Below are 15,739 nucleotides of genomic sequence, written 5' to 3'. Positions count from 1 at the left end.
AAAATGAGAGATGATCTGCGAGATAATTGTTGAATGACCCTTATTACATGGATCATGGAATATTATTTTATTAATGCGTCTACCATTTAATCTGAATATTTTTCAGTCGAGCAGTGCATGTAATCCCTTAATAATATGTGTATTTGCAATGGATGAGCCGTGTTGAAATGTATCCTACTAATGATACTACACAATGTATCATACTACACAAAAAGACACATACATGTATATTCATATATGTGTAATACATTTTTATGAGTCTTATGAGCTGAAGGCCGAAAAAGATATTAATCTCCACTGCAGACAGAATGATATCTGAAATGTCCTCGATGGCATATTGTGATTATGATACTGAGGACATGAATAATATATATACCGGTTGCGTGAATTCCCATACTGTAGATCACAATATAGAGCTGAGTTGCCAACAACGTGGGAGGCAACCTAAACTGATGTGGTATGAAGCTTGCCAAGGTTGCTGAATTCAAAATGAAACTGAATATTCAATTGTGCGACACATTTCAGCTTATACCGGAAGTCATGATCAAAATTATGATATCACTTCTGCAAATGCATCAATACTTTACAGGACAGAATGGGCGTTTTGCCTTTGAAAGTGGCACGACACAAAAAATACATTAACACCAACATTTTAATGTGGAAAATCGTATTTAATAGAGGAAAATCGTGCTGTCGTATTTACTTCTAAAAATCGTACAAAATACAATTAAATCGTACTGGTTGGCAGCTCTGCACTAGGCACACAACGAACTGTGTCATCTAAATTAAGGTTATAAGGTTCATGATGATTTGACTGATTGGCTAGATAATATTGAACCTTGACTGAACTCATTTACTCTGTATTGAGAGAAGGGCTTTTGGTCTACATGTAAGTACACCAGATTAATTGCCTATTTAATCTGCAGTAATGAGTCATATCACTCCATGCACCTGCTATGCAAGTATTGTTTCCCAACCACTCAACAGCCACCCTCATATATTAAACATGCCCTTGGAAGTGGCACTGGACTGCTAGCATACAATTCACACATTAAAGGTACAACCACATTTATGTAATGGATAGAAGAAGACTTTTAAGGTTGTTGTTGTTGTTATTTTGTCTTTGTCTTTTGCTTTTTCAAAAGAAATGTTTCCATTCTCCTACAATGTAGTAACCAAAATCAAATGTTCTGTCAATGAAACAGATTCCTTTTAAATGGTAAAAATATATTTGGTATGGCTGTGTTATCATGGCAAGTTGATGGCAATCTGATATTCTAAGAACAACAAAAAGTTGTTGATGCTGTTGTTGTTGATGGTGTTTGACCTGGGGGTCTCTGGATACAGACATTCAAAATTCAATATAGAGCCCCTGTGAGAAAATGGAGTGGAGCCTGTATCCCTGGTACATTTATTTTATTGAAGGTTTCCTTTAAAGATGTCATGATGTCACTGTACTACCATACCTTCATTTCTTTCTCTCTCTCTCTCTCTCTCTCTCTCTCTCTCTCTCCACCCTCCAGGGATGATTTCTTGGTTGCCCATGGTAACAAGTAAAGTGCCATCCACGTCACTCCCATCCATACCACTCCAACAACATCTGACCTGCCCATTCCATTCCTTTTTATTATCCATCCATCCATCCTCCCCCTCCCTCCCTCCACTTCTTGCTCTCTTGTAAATGCTCCCAAATCTGTCCCCCTTCACTCCCTCTTTCCTCTACCAAGTACCATTATCTTTTGTTCACCTTTGTGCTTCCCTCAATTTCTCTTCCCTTATTACACTCCCAAGCAACCCGCCCCCCCCCCCCTCCTCCTCCCTCCCTCTCTCTCTCTCTGTCTCTTCCTCTTTCTCCTTTATCTCTCTCTGTCTGTCTGTCTGTCTGTCTGTCTGTATGTCTCTCTCTCTCTCTCTCTCTCTCTCTCTCTCTCTCTCTCTCTCTCTCTCTCTCGCTTCTTCTTCTTCTTCTTCTTCTTCTTCTTCTTCTTTTCAGTCATCTCAGTGCTTCTCTCAATTTCCTGCTTCTATATATTTCCCAAGGTTGCTCTTTCTTTCAATTCATTCCCCTCTTCCTCTTCCTTGCATTAAAACTATTTCATCTGAGAGGCATTTCTCAACACCCCTTCCTTCTGAAATAGAACTTGTTGGAAATAAGCAAGTACACCTCCATTGTACAGTAAACAAAACATAAACACTACATGAAACAGATGATACGCAATCAAGAACTGAACAAAGAGGCTTCTCCTATTCACATGTAGATAACTGAATCATACAAGTTCAATGCATTTGCCATCCCAACATTGATGGATTGCAGTCAGAGAGAAAAGGCATAATTTCAAACGACTATCGCACCTTCCCGTACACTGGTGGTTTGGGAAGGGTTTAGTACGAAGCAGAGGCACAAAAGGCCTGCCTTTATCAGCTTGAGATTGCCAAATGTCCCGCTATTTGAACTATCCAGATCGCACATTATCCAGTTAATTTGCGTCTTCATCAGCCCAAAGTTGCAATTAGCGGGATATTCAATCGAGATAATCATCTCAAGATATCTTGGGCTAGTTTGCAAAATATCCCGCTATTTGTCCGGTGCGTCTCCACCAGCCCGAAGACTTGCACTATGCGCGAACGCTGAGCAAAATATCTTGAGCTCATTTCTCGAGCTCGAGTTTCAAGTTTCGAGGTCAAGTCTCGAGCTGATGAAGATGTGACTTGTAACTTCGGGATTATTTCCCAAATCAGAAATAGCGGGCTATTTGGCAATCTCGAGCTGATGAGGACAGGCCTAAACACCTCGCTTTTTCCACTTGATTGGTGATATGAGGGGAGAGAGCGGGTTCCTTGAAGCATAGACGTAAGAATCATCCCTGGAGAGCTCGTCTTGTTTGGGTGAAGGGGGACTGCTAGGGGAGAGAAAGAATATACTGCGAGGGGCTCAGAGAGAGGGGGACTGTCAGGGGGCGTAAGGGGGTGAGGGAGCAGCGGACTGCCAGAAGAGAAGGAAGTTGGAGAGAGAGAGGGAGAATGGATAAATGCCCATCCATCAAACTCACTTCAGGCTTCTCCAGGGAGGGTACATGAATGTAGCATTGTGGAATGTTGCATCAGTCGGTTGATCCACCTCTATGCCGCTTCACGTTTCTGAACATTTTAATCAATTTTATCCCGCATCAATAGGTTGAAGCAAAACCAATCGGGATGCCAAACCTTGGATTTTTCTGGAATACAAATTTCCCTAAATTCAACTGGGAAATTGGTAAGAATGTCAGGTACACAATTGAGTACAATTCAGTTTTGTATACATGTACGGTAGGCCTAGAATCCATGACTTGCCTATATTGATTCATACACAGCAAGTACACGTAGATCAAGCTACCTAGTTGAATGAGAAAAAAGTGGGATATAATCAGAGATGGAAAATGATGAGGGATTGGATTTACAACTACCAATATTATGCTGAAATATTTATCACCACGCATTTGTAATTGCTTATTTGTGAATGGCATGCAGCTGCATGTACAGTGTACTTACCCTCAATGATTCTATAGGGAAAAGATGGTAAACTTGATGGGCAGGGGAGGGTCAAGCTACTAGCACCGAGTGTTTCCTTTCTCTGTAAATTCAGAGGAAATATAAACAATGAGATGGATTAAAAATCTTTCTACATGCGTGACACCATATGGAATAAGATGGATGCGAAATGTCAGCACTCAACGACCTTCAGACGTGTATTTCAGAAGCAGTAGTAGTGTATGGAGTTAGTTATAATTTCAGGTCAATGGGCAATTATAAACTGCTTTCCATATCCTCCAGGGAAATTGCTGGCCTTTTGATTGTCAATCCAGTCGTTAGCGGGCCAGATTAAAAATAGTATTCACTCCCTAAACATCTGTAGGCCCTACATTTTGTGTGCTCTTTCCCCAAAAAGATAATCTTGGTTTTTGGTAATAACAAAAAATAGATTCTCCCAAAACACTCAAGACTTAAATTAAATGTTGTAAAATACAAATCAATGACAGTCAAATCAATGATATTACATAATGAACATGTAGAGTAGATCTAAAAACATATGTGATACATGAAGCTATATGATAAGGAGCAAATAAATGTTCTGTCATTTATTTCTCAAAACTACATATATTTCTTCCCACCCCATTAACACTGTATCTTATTTATTCTCATACTAGATCTCTTCCGCCACCACTTTAACCATTCTTCGCCCCCCCCCCCCCCCAAGGCCCCCACGAACACAAAAAACACATCTCATCTTATCTCCATTCTCCCATAACATAAATGCCCTCACTCTATTGAACATTGTAATGGAGACGAAATCAAACAAACAGCTCAGGTATAAAATAAGGAAATGATTTTTCCCACGGGCTCGGAATCCCTTCTGATTGGGGTTGTCAGCTGTGAAGAGGCCTGAGCAGCCTCCTTCTATCGTCTGTTTCGTCTAGAGCCAGAAGGGCATCTACAACTGTATTCATATCATACGATAAAGGGTTAACGCCCTTCTGGCTCAAAATATACGATATCTTACATCAAGTGATCCCACACACACTACACCCTGCATGGCACTTCAGCCACAGATAAGACTTTTTGAAGTTCTAACTTAAATGTACAGTGTAGTACAACGCAAGGAACTTGTTCTTAAATTTTGTCAATCTTTACATGTACCGGTACATGTAGGGGGCCTAATTTGTTAGTATTTTTAGAGGATGAAAAACAATCATCATTGTACATTTTTGTAAATTTGAATGTTCCCACGAGCTCCTCAATCGAATGAAGAGCATGAATGTACAACATGTAGGCTAAATACAATGCCGAGTACTTATTGTATAAGAAATCTGCATGTCAGCTGACATCACCTGTACGCTATCTTTGTGAAATAATATTATGATGAAACTTTGAATAAATTTATCTATATTTTTCTTCTCCTATTTCATCAATGTTATTTAACCAAGAATTTAAGCAATTAAAATTGTATTTGTATGAACCATGTTTGTGCTTTAATAAAAAACATTTTATTGAATTTTGAATTTGAATTTGAAAAGAATTTGAGATTGAGAGAACCAGAAATAAATGCCTTACCATCAGCCCTCGTCCAGATTCTGTCTGTTTTTACATTATTTTTGTTTTCTTCAATCTTCATTTTCTCCCAAACAGAATAGACAAGAGAGGACGAGTGGGAACTAGGAGTCTCCCAAGGCATGTTTTCATCAGCTTGCGATTGCCAGATATCCCGTTCTTTGAACTATCCCGATCACAAATTATCCAGTTAATTTGCGTCTTAATCAGCCCGATGTTGCGATTAGCGGAAATTTGGTCGAGATAATCATCCCAAGATATCTTGGGCTAGTTTGCAAAATATCCTGCTATTTCTCTGGTGCGTGTTCACCAGCTGAAGACTCGCACTATGCGCGAACGCTGAGCAAAATATCTCGAGCTAATTTCTTGAGCTCGAGTTTCAAGGTCAAGTCTCGAGCTGATTAAGACGCGATTTGTAACTTCCAGATTATTTCCCAAATCAGAAATAGCGGGCTATTTGGCAATCTCGAGCTGATGTGAACAGGCCTCCTGTTTATACTTTGAGCTCACCTATTACACTACTTCATTACAAGAAGTGTGAAAAAAGTCCATTGACCCTGAGATCCACACATGGGCCTCATAACAAGACAGAGTGTCACAGGCTGCGTTCATACTCGTGCATTATTGATCAGGTGGCTTCTAGACAATTATTTATCTTGAAGATGTATAGCAGATATCTTTGCATCTTTCCAATGAGCGAGGTCTCATAATACAAATTTGATTCAGTGTACCACAGAAGATTCCTACTCGGTAAAAGCAATTTTGCAAGAAGGGCGGCTGAATTTTTTTAAGGCAACATCACTTCATAAGTTCATACAGATAACATTCTCTTGAGCTTCATTTTACCCTTGTAGTAGGAGTGTTCGCTGGATTCTGTTTGTTGTCTATTTGTTGTTTTGGGTTGTTGTTTTTTGGAGGGTGATTCCTGCTCACACAGACCATATTTAACATATATATATATATATATATATATATATATATTTCAAGATGTAAATTACATCTGTATAGGCCTATATGATGCTGATATGTACTGTAACTGCATTACCGGTACTTAAATAGAGCAACAGAGTCCCAACAAATTACATTAGCCCTACACTCTTATTCTTCATCACTTCATCACAAATTCTACAATTTGTTTGTTTTTCCTTGTTTTTCCTGGGGGGAAGGGGGAGGTTCAGGGAACCAGTTGATTTTTACCTGTAAGGTCTGAAAATAATCCATTTTAGTAACACTGGGATATAAAATGGAATCCCCACATATTCTGTACAATGAACCAAAAAAGACCTTAAATAGAAAGATGACAGGGCTTGGAATCATGCGAACACTTGTAAATTTTGCATCCCTACTTACTGTACAACCTGTAAGTACACATACATGTATACTGGTAGTAACACTGGGATATAAAATCTACACGTACTGTAGATGCCAATTGACAATGAGGGAGGACAAACCAAGCAACCAAGTATTTATGATTGAAATAAGGGATGGTGTGTGTGTGTGTGTCTGATGAGTGACTCATACATGCTGTGGTTTGATTCTCAACATCTTCTTGGTTTATCTCCCACAGCGTCCCTCCATTCTCACACTCACTGGGGAATAACAGCCCGGCATGTAGTAAATTAACCCCCCATTCACACAAGGAAAAATATACTGTATGTTTTGGACAACAAACAAGAGCTGTACAAAAAAAAATTTGCTAATCTTAGTATCAAGTTGAATATAAACTCTCTCAAGATCAGTATCCATTCTTGCTGTGTGAATATTGCCTCTTCACTTTGCAATAAACGGAATTTACTACTGTTTATGAAAAATATAAACCGGTAATAACAAATGTGTATTAATTGCTCTTGTGTAAAATGGAAATAAGCCTTTAATAGCAGAACAACAGATGCATGCACGATAAATCTCAATGTCAGGACAACTGCTTTCAATGTTTTTCTCAAGAGCAGAATTTTAATGACAGCAGAGCTGGACAATGTCATCAGATGGCAATCAACCAGAACGTCCTTGTCCGCTCTTTAGGGTGACCTTCCTATTCAAGTCTGCATTGTACACATGTACAATGTAGATGTATATGAGGGATGAGTGTACATTCATTGCATTGAAAGTAGGCCCCTTTCATACCACAGTGAGCTTGGGCTAGAGCTGTCTTCATTATTTCATAGAGCGCTCCACAACATTTGTGTAGGCGACATGAAATATGCTTTGACAACATTTTCTATGGCATGGGTGTATTTTGTTTTTAAAAAATATATGAGTACCGGTAGGCCTTGACAGTTAGATTTAGGGCTGCAAACTTGCGATTAGATTTTAGGTTAGGGTTAGGATTAGGATTATTTAGGGTTAAATACATGTATAGTGTTTAGTCTAGAGTTGAAATAAGGAATTTGACGGCAGAGCAATCATTGCAAGAATAAGTTTTCATGTAGCCTTATAGGTAGACTATACCTACATTTTACACCAGTGACTCCCCTCAGTGTGAATATGCCTGATGGATAATTTCACTGATAATCAGATAAGCCATGAGTCTTTTCAAGAAATACTGTGACTTGGAAAATTACTCATTGAAATATTTTCTCTCATTTACTTCTGAATGATTTTCTTAATATAGATATATAAACTACCGGTATACATGTATACAGTAAATATACAGATTTAATTTCTGCTAACTCATAACAGCCATGTGAACACAGCCTGTGCGAGTATGAACAATGCTCACTGGACTCTTCACTCATCAACTTTCTCTTCAAAACAATCATTCATGTAGCTGGTCAACCACAAACCATGTTCAACATATGTACTACATTACAACATGTGCCTTCAATATTTCTGGTTTGGAAAGAAGGTAAACAACTCTTTGTCCACCAACTTTGTATCAGGGAAGTGAAAAGCTTATGGAAGCAATTAGCCCACAGAATGGAAAACAATTTTCCATCCAATACTGACTGGGTGTGTTCATGAAAATGTTTATTGAATAAACAGGGAAGTTGGCTGCAGGTTCAGTCTCATTTCACAGATGATGATAACAGCAACAACTACTGTACTAATAATGTAGTTGTATACTGGTCTCTTAAAGTTTATATAGAAAAGGTATTGGATATGTAGAGGTGTTGTGGTCTACAGCGTAGTGGATAAGTCGTCGGACTGTGGATCACAGGGTCCGCGGTTCGAGTCCTGCCGCGGCACTAATGTCCTTTGGCAAGACATTAATCTACATTTGCCACTCTCCACCCAGGTGACAAAATGGGTACCAGTAGGAAGGAATTCCTATAATTCTGTGACCGCCGAAATTGGCAGCCTAGCAGAGCCAGGTAATATTTGGAGCACCTTGAGCACCTCGCATGGTGGATATGTGCGCTATAAAAATATCTGATATTATTATTTTACACCATGTATGTACTGTAGGTGTTGCTCATTGATTTATGGTGTTGATCCTTCATCTTCTCAAGTTCGTCTCCTGTACCTAATGTCTTTTGATTCTTTACCAAATAAATGTTAATTTCAGGAGATCAAGTTCATATTTTTACTTAAGACAGTTAACAACTATTCATACCCTTCCAGTGGTTTGTATTTTTTAAGTACCGGTATGTGGAAAATTGATGTGTCCCCTATTTATGTTTATTGAGAATGTGACATAAGCTTACATGTACATGATACATGTATCTTAAAGTATTCAACAAATGCCCTCATTCAGACAGTCCATCTTTCATTCTTGAGTTACAAAATAACACACAAAAACATCAATTTTACAAGGGGCTTGATTTAGTTGTTATGTACACTGTACATGTGTAGTATCACTAGCAGTGTTACTGTTATTGGACCATGCTTATTCATGAACATGTGAGCCTAATGATGATTGCTATATATTGTAAAATTGCAAGGTAAAATGAAATTGAAATATCCCTCACCACCACCCCAATACCAAACCCTTTGTTGAAACCTCTTCCCAACAAGAAGAATGACAAGGACGTACAAATGAATAGCACCATGCTGTTTGTATTATATGTGGACGTACATGTATTTTTCCATATGACCTAAATCCCCAACCTTTTTCAAACCATGACCCGACTTCTCAGCGTGATGCAGCATCTTAATCCTTGCAGGCTATAACAACTACAAGTACAAGTGTCAGATGTCAATTATTAACACAGAGTTGCTTCCACACAATCCCATTCAAATGGAATTGTACACTTTTACGCCTGGCTGTGTGCATCCATTTTTGTCAGATTAGCAAATTAGGGTGAATTCGCAAATTTGAATTCTTACAGAGAAGGTTGAGCTCTGGTGAAGGTGAAAAATAATTGTGAGCTACAATGTATCTCATTAAAGGTAAAGACCAGTTATGGTCATGCGATTGCATTGTGAAAGAAACGTTGTGGAATCGATCAGAAAAGGTTGATCATCTAGCATCTAGCATCTGCAAGGTTCTGGAATCATCAAAATGATAAGAAATTTGGCCCTTTCTTTGTAAAGTTACAAGCACTATACACAGAAAGATGTATATGGGACTACCCTATATCTCTCACAGACCATGAGAGAAACAAATTTACCAAATATATGAATTAGTAGGCGGTTTCCCGGCAAATTTTTTATCATCATGTATTAGTCAAAACATATTCTTTCACATGATTGGTAATGAGAGCTTCCATTTCATTTTTTGAAATTGGGGCGTTTCCAATACTGGTCTTTACCTTTAACAAGCCCAGAATCTAATTTGACACTTTACCACAATGTATAGCCTTGGCCAGAGCCTAGCTCTTTCAGTCTCTGGTTATGTTCAGAGCAGCTAATGTACAGAGCCTATTCAGTACGCCATCAGACTAGTCTCACATTGCAGACATTTTTTTGCATGTACATGTAGCGACCGACAAACGTTTGTGCATGCAAACTACTGTAGCTGAAGCCTACATGTAATAACTCCTTGGCACTCATGTATAAGATATGTCCAGATGTGTCCATTCCCAAACTGTCAAATAGCCACCAGTCCACCAGGGCATTCAAGACAGGTCAAGTTAATCTATTTACCACACCCACCAGCAAGGAGTCCGTAGGCTTATCATTCAGTCTCCATTCAATCAATACATTTATGTAGGCCTACCTTGCAATAATTGCATCTACAAACACTTCTCTCTTAATTATCAGTATCTTTCAAGGGAATATATGCCTCCAGTAGCTACCGTATGTGCTACATGTACATGTATGTGCTCTGTGATCCATTCAAGACTAACATCAAGTTTAATCTTCAAACTAAATATTAACTAGATTTACATGTAGTCCTGTGATGCTAGTGACTTCTGTACATACATACTGATTTAAAGAATTTAAAAATGTATAGAAGTATATAAATAGACCTTTATAAGCAAAAAATTATATTTCTGAAAGGTGTCATATTATTATTAAGAGTGATTTTTTTTCTCTTTAGTGAATCAAATACCAGTATTTAAATTGAATTAAACAAAAATGTGTAGAAGTAAAATACAGCAATCTGTCATTTTGTGAATTCAAGATACAATGATTTAAACCTGCTCAAACACAAAAGGTATCATAATGAAATACATGTACTACATCTAGATCAAAACTTCATCAGTTCAACACATAAGTCAGTCTGTCATTGAGAATTTGATATGGTGCCAATGACAGGTTTTGAGTCAAGAACTACATGTACATTAGATGTACATTTGATGATGGAGGGTTGTGAATGGTATCCTAATTAGGGGTGTAAGCCTTCAGGGTGGTCCTTGGTCCCAGACAATGGGGGTGTGGTATGTTTACAAACATGGTCTACTACTGGGATGACCCTGACCTCAATGGACGGTCAGTCAATGGTCAGTTAGGGACAAGTGTTATCATCAGCAATCTCACTGCCTGCTGGTGGAGTATTAGTCTTGATTTCAGACCAGCCATTATTTTTATTTTCCAACAAATTACGTTTAAATCCAATAAGTATCAACTCCTTCTACATGTACTGGTATGTACTATGTACAGTATGTGTTGATGGTTTTTTGCATTTTTTCTTTAAAGCGATCAGGCAAAATATTTTCAAAAAGAAAGATACAGGTAGGCCTTTTAGAATCTTCAGCAGTGAAGGAGGCAGATTATTTTGAAGAAGAAGAAGAAGAAACAGAGAAAAACATAAACTCTTTTGAAAAAATTCACAATACCAACCTTCTATATGTACATGTAATGTACATGTACATGCACCAAAAAAAGCTTCAATACATATTTATAGTCGGTCAAGAAACACATACATACATGTACAGACCTAAAGAATATATAGCCTAACAAAACAAAGACTATAGACTAACAAAAATAAATTTTGTTTGTTTTCCCCTCAACCACACCCCCCTTGAGTTAAAAAAAAAAGAAGAGGATTCGCGTGGAAAAAATGGCATCTAACAACATTCCCTCCTTTCGAGTAAGAAAATTGTGGAAAATTGTGGAAAAAATAGGGCAAAATAGGGAAGAATAGAGAAAATAAGGGGGGAGTCGGGAAAATCAGGATAAAATAGAGAAGAAAAAAAAAATCGGGAAAAAATCAGGAAAAATCAAAAAAATCGGGAAACCGATTTAAATCGGGTTTTTATCAGGCCTGGCCTACACATAGAAAAAGAAAATAACAGATTACCAAGATATATATTAACAGCCACAGCAATCTGATTTTGCACCGTTCACAGATGTTGAATGTGTATTGATGCAAATTGTTCTGAACTGGAGCAATGTATTAAAATGGAGGAGCAGATAGACTCATGGGTAATGTTTTATGGGTCTCACATATCTCTCCCTTGAGGTTATCTGAGAATCGTCACATAACGCACCCTAGATTTCTCTCTACTGGACACAAAAACAAGTAAATGTACATTAGGTCTACATATACACATGTATATCGTACACACATTTATGCTGTACTTTGTCATTTTTAAGAAAATAAGGGCAACTTGTTAGTTGTTTCTCTTTGTGTATTGTTTTGCTTGTAATATTTCATTTGTTTTTGTTTAACTGCAAGTGCAACCAATTGTTCAGTACAAATTTCTTTTGTGTTTGCAAGGGACCAATAAATGTGCTCTTATCTTATCTTATCAGTGTCATATGTGTATAAGAATGTTATCATGGAAGATATCAAGTCTGCATGAATTTTTTTGTGTACCGGTAGTGGTAATATTCAAGTCAATTCAATTCAAAGTTTATTTCCACGCAAATAATAATAATAATAATAATACTCAGTTTTTATATAGCGCTTATTAGAATCACTATAAAGCGCTTCCAAACTTGGAGATTATTACCCCGGCTTTAGCTGTGCTGCCATTGCGGCGCTCTAGCATTTCAAGGAATTAATTCCTACCAGGTACCCAATTACATCACCTGGGTTGAGTATAGTATTTAAAGCATGTTAATAAAAAGAGTTACATACTGTCAACTATTTCTTTTGTACTTATACTATATTAAGCACAAAAGAAATAGTTGACAATGCATAATGAATAGTGAATACAAGTACATAAATTGCAGAAATGAGTGGGGGTTGGATTAAAGATGGTTAACATTAAAGATAAACTTGAGTTCTGGTAATGCGATTGCATTGTGAAAGAAAAGGTGTGGAATGGATCAGAAAAGTTAATCGTATAGCATGTAAGTAATGGTGTGTAATGCAAGGTTCTGGAGTCATCAAAATCATCATAAATTTGGCAGAGTCTTGGTAAAGTAACAATCACTTACACAGAAAGATGTATATGGGACAACACACATGATGTCGGGGCTAGTACTACTCTGATTTCCTTATCTTTCTATACTCATTACTCAGCCAGTATACATTTTCTTCCAAAATTGTTTGGCACATGACATTTATTTGTAATCTTGAACATTCAGTGTAAGTTTCGTTAGATTCTGTGAGAATTCATTTTCTTTTTTTACCAGAACTCAAGTTTATCTTTAACAATGAAATAAATATGAGCATACTGTATGTACAATTGTACATGTACACTGTATGTCATTATGTTTTGTATATATTTTGTTATTGATATTTTCTGTAAGGAATAAAACTTCAACTTGAATAACTAGCAAACTTTAATTGCTCATGAATGTAGTCTTTTTTCAGAAAATCTAAAGAATATGATCAGAATTAAATACACTGTGGTACACTGTACAGTTTACGTCCATTTGTAAAATAATCTACAAACAAATGTACAGTGTGTATACATGTGCATATACAATAGGTACCTTGTCCATATACTCTACTTTGACACTAGTTCATTTCACATCAATAGGGTTTACGAGCATAGTGAAACAAGTATGTTTCTCATTTAAATTATGAATAATCAAAGAGGAATTCAATTTCGCTTTGTACCAGTAAAAAAAAAGAAAATGGATGGATGCCACACGGAGAAACGTCTGAAAAATGATCAGTAGCCCACAGGCACACACGTTCCTTATGATCATACTGCAGCAAAAATTCATGAATACTTTCTAGCCAGCATATCAAATTATTCATGGATTTATTGTCTGTTTTTGCTAAGCCCTGCGTCATATTCTCAGGTACTGCGTTACCCAGGTTCATTAGGATGCATAGATTGAGGAGGGCCGCGTTCCCATGTCTGCTATCATGCATACAAAATGATGTGGTATTATTCATGTACATACATGTACATGTATAGTTGTGTTCACATCCTACATGTATATTCTGGAAGTACACAAATGCATTGTAAAAAGGCACACAACTCTAATTTGGCCTATGACCGGGTATTGCTATTAAAACCTAAGTGCTGAAAAGGGAGCTCAAAATTATCCTAGAGGCTTTAAATTCTCCTTTACCTCTTTGTTTTTCTGTGCTATTCATTTTCATAATGACAATTGTGTACACCAATGTACATGTGTATGGCACTTTCCACTTGCTGTCAATCAAAGTATCATATTTTCAAACCCAATAATGTATTCCTTGAAGTACAAGCAGTCCTTGATGTGTGTGAAAGGGAGATACATGTACCTAAACCATATAATGAATATTTTCTTTTAGAGAAAATGATCAATATGAGGTGATGATAATGATCAGAACATTTTCAGAATATTATACATGTACAAGTACATGTATATTGTAAGGTAATATTGTTAGGGTTTAACGATTGCTTAAAATAAGGAGAGCAAATAGCTACAGTCAATCATTTTAGCTACAATTATTTTAGCTACAATAAATAGGAAAACAATGAAATACTGAACAAAGCATGTACATGTACATGTATAATCACAGGATAGGTCACTGTTCAGATCTGATTTTTAGTCTCATCAGATATGCACACATGCACATGTCATCTCAGTGTGGACCTCATAGTGGCTGTTGATGAGTGTCTTGAGATATATATATTCAATCTCAGTATCTCATAGCATGAATCATAAGAATGACTCACCCCTCCCCCTATCCCCCCCCCCCCCCCCCCCCATCCTCCTTCCCCTCTCCATCCATCCATCCATGCATGCATGCCTCTCCTTCTAGTTATGGTAGGCCTACTGGAATTAATTGCCGTAATTCACCACCTGGGCATCACAGGAGAGCTGCAGGCAGCGAGGTGTGGCTCCGTCGCCAGGGTCCTATACAACCATAATTTATGCAAGGAGATTTCTAGTCTGATAAAACAGACAATATGGTTCGTTTTGTCATTATTTATGTTTTATTTCTGCGATTCACACACAAAATTTAATAATAGGGATTACTACAATACCGGGATTGTCATAATTCACAATCTGGGCATCATACAGAGATCTGCGGTAGAAAGGTGTGGCTACGCCAAGGTCCTACAACCATAATTTATGCAAGGAGATTTATAGTCTGATAAAACAGACAATATGGTTCATTTCACTGTTTTTTATGTTTTTATCTCTGGTAGGTATTAAAGCAATTCACACATAAAATTTAATAATAGGGATAACTTCAATGCTGGAATTGTCATGATTCACAACCAGGGTATCATACAGAGATCTGCGGTAGAAAGGTGTGGCTCGGCTAGGGTCCTACGGTAACCATAATTTATGCAAGGAAATTTCTAGTCTGATGAAACAGACGGTCGCGGTACAATATGGTTCATTTTGTTAATTTTGTGTTTTATATCTGGTAGCTAACCAATTCACAACATTTTATTTATACTAACTAAAAGTCAGGAAATGTCATAATTCATAACCTAGGCATCATACAGAGATCTGCGGTAGAAAGGTGTGGCTCGGCCAGGGTCCTACAACCCTAATTTATGCAAGGAGATTTCTAGTCTGAAGTCTGATATTATAACAGACATTCTAGAGTGTACTTGATGATTTTGTACAATAAATGTGATCTGGTAAGTAGACGAATAAAAGATAATTCAGATAGCAACAATAAATTGCAAATCGAGCAAAAATACACACCAATATGTTGTGTGTCCGTACAGTTGCTTACCGGTAAAATAGAAATGATATATTGTAAAAGACAAATATGTTTGATGGTAAGTGCTATATGATGCTTATATTTTGTAGAGTCCAATAGCAAATGTGACAGCTTTGAGCTTCACTTCACATACATGTACATGTACACGTCCTGGATCATATGTGTTACAAGTGAATTATTTGGTCATTTGGCATTCCATATTGTATTATGGTATCAAGAAAATGAGAAAAATTTGATATTGCAACTAGTAAGTTA

General features: G+C 37.3%; 1 long non-coding RNA gene across 1 annotated transcript in view; it reads right to left on the bottom strand.

The window, feature by feature from the left end:
* Positions 1-15,739, bottom strand: part of LOC115923025 — a 29,916-nt gene that overhangs the window by 8,993 nt on the left and 5,184 nt on the right. Inside the window, exon 2 of the long non-coding RNA XR_004063729.1 lies at positions 3,529-3,610. This is a non-coding gene — a long non-coding RNA (uncharacterized LOC115923025). The remainder of the gene's footprint in view (positions 1-3,528; positions 3,611-15,739) is intronic.

The sequence above is a fragment of the Strongylocentrotus purpuratus genome, unplaced genomic scaffold (genome assembly GCF_000002235.5).
Source record: "Strongylocentrotus purpuratus isolate Spur 01 unplaced genomic scaffold, Spur_5.0 spur5_scaffold_13, whole genome shotgun sequence".
Classification (NCBI taxonomy): Eukaryota; Metazoa; Echinodermata; class Echinoidea; order Camarodonta; family Strongylocentrotidae; genus Strongylocentrotus; species Strongylocentrotus purpuratus.
The sequence above is the reverse complement of the archived record's forward strand: the minus strand, read 5'-3'. Positions and strand labels throughout refer to the sequence as shown.